The 2287-nt window shown below is 36.1% G+C and overlaps 1 pseudogene; it reads right to left on the bottom strand.

Moving 5' to 3' along the window:
- Window positions 1–1472: 1472 nt before the first annotated feature.
- Window positions 1473–1561, bottom strand: LOC118986501 (uncharacterized; annotated as a pseudogene).
- Window positions 1562–2287: the final 726 nt, after the last annotated feature.

Here is a 2287-nt window from a genome sequence, read left to right as displayed (position 1 = left end):
TCCACTGGGAATCAGAGAGGTGCCCTTCCTTGGTCACTGTAGTTGTGGTGACAACTCTAGATCTATTGGCTTTGTTTTTGTGTGTCAGATAAGGAATTCCATGTTACCTTAAGTTTTGAGTTTTTAAGACTTTCCCTTTATTTGCAGCTGGTAAAGTATGTTTTTTATCTTTTAGGCTTTAATGTCATTTCATGTTCCTTCTGTTTCATCTCACATCTCTACTATTAATCACATGGATTATTAGAACCACTTTATCTGTTCCCCTTACATCATTACTACCACTTTTTCCAAGTATTTGTGATGTAGGAACATAGCACTAATACACAAGCGATATGTTACTCCATTGCATTCGATTTTTTCCCCTCCATTATAGTTCCTAATTAAGTTTATAATACTATCTAAAATTTGTTGCACTTACAATGTTCCTTGCTCTGTGTTAAGGGCCTAATCAGAAGTGCCTTAATTGGCTGTACAGAATAGACTTAAATGACTTGGCCAAGACAACAGAGCTTAAGAGTTACAAAGCTTAGCTTTGAGTGTGGTACCTCAAACTTGTTTCATGTGTGTCTTTGTGTTTAAGTCAAAGTATGTTCTTTAGTTTGGCTATCATTACTCCAGTGTAAAAAGTAATTAGGGTAAATTAACTTTAATTTTTTTGTGACTCTTCTCTTAATGGTTGTGTTCTTGTCTTTATTCTACTTGTGTCAGTACTGCTTGGTTTCTAAATTTAGATTTTTGTTAAGTTTACCTTCTTCCTTGTCTGTTTGTATATTATTTTTATTCCTTTTTTCTTAAATCCAATTTGTTTTATTTCTCTTGTTTCATTTTGCTTCCTACCTCATTTTAGATTATAACATAATTTGCATCAAAGAATTAACTGATCTTTGGAGTGGGAAAAACCCTACTAAATGTCTTTGAAATGTTATTTTCATTTATGTCTACATTGGCCAGAGTTAGTAATACCCTATTTCTGATGAAAGAGCCAACATTGTGTCAGAATCATTCAGCTCATCCTAAATCCCTGTGATGTCTAACTGTGACATAATAATATGTAATTCACCATTATGGGAGAGAAATAAAGAGAAGCACAAACTGTGATTGTGGACCCTAGATTGTAGTTAATTTATCTTCTAAGTTCAAAAATACAATGCACAGAACTTATGTGTTCAAATCTTAGATTTCAATTTTTTCCAGAAACAAAGATGACCAAAGATGACCAAAGTGGCCAAATAAATGTGGAAATAAATGCTTTTTCTCTGTTGTGAAGTTAGTCTTTTTGTTGTAACTCAAATATATTATATGCATTTATTCTTTGGTTAAAGACACAGGCTTCATCCAGGGCTGGTCTGGCACATTTAAATGCCAGCGTAGTATAACTTTGTATCAGTTTGGGTTTTACATAAAACATAAAGAACACAGAATTTAATTCATTTACGTATTCCCATGATTTTGATGCTTTTGTAGCATTTAGTATTTGTTGTTTTTTTTAAAAATTTTTATTTAACTCTTGTTCAAGTACAGTTTTCTACACTTGATCTTAGCCAAAAGGCCGAGAAGCGATCAAGTACAGTATTCTTTCTTGTATTCTCAGCCATGCCCCCACCCCAGTGCTCCCCACCTCCCTACCATCTCTACCCCCCAACCTTAGTTATTGTCCATGTGTCCTTTATACTTGTTCATGTGAGTGCTTCCCCTTTCCCCCTGTGATTCTCTCCCCTCTCCCCTCTGGACCCTGTCAGCACCTTCTGTATTACAGTGTCTTTGGTTACATTTTGCTTGCTTATTTGCTTTGTTGTTTAGAATCCTGTTAAAGGTGATATCATATGGTATTTGTCTTTCATCGCCTGGCTTATTTCGCTCAGCATAATGCTTTCCAGTTCCATCCATGATGTTGCGAAGGATAGGAGCTCCTTCTTCCTTTCTGCAGCATAGAATTCCATTGTGTAAATGTACCATAGCTTTTTGATCCAGTCATTTACCAATGGGCATCTAGGTTGCTTCCAACTCTTGGCTATTGTAAATGGTGCTGCTATGAACATCGGGGTGCATAGGTTCTTTTGGATTGGTGTTTCAGGGTTCTTAGGATATACTCCAAACCGAGGAATTGCTGGGTCAAAAGGCACATACATTTTTAGTTTTGTTAGAAAGTTCCATACTGTTTTCCATAGTGGTTGTACCAGTCTGCAATCCCACCAACAGTAAACTAGGGTCCCCTTTTCCCCACAACCTCTCCAACACTTGTTGTTTGTTTCTTTGTTTATGGTAGCCATTCTGAGTGGTGTTAAGT

This window comes from Sturnira hondurensis, unplaced genomic scaffold, assembly GCF_014824575.4.
Source record: "Sturnira hondurensis isolate 20B ecotype Veracruz unplaced genomic scaffold, ASM1482457v3 Scaffold0004271, whole genome shotgun sequence".
NCBI lineage: Eukaryota > Metazoa > Chordata > Mammalia > Chiroptera > Phyllostomidae > Sturnira > Sturnira hondurensis.
The sequence above is the reverse complement of the archived record's forward strand: the minus strand, read 5'-3'. Positions and strand labels throughout refer to the sequence as shown.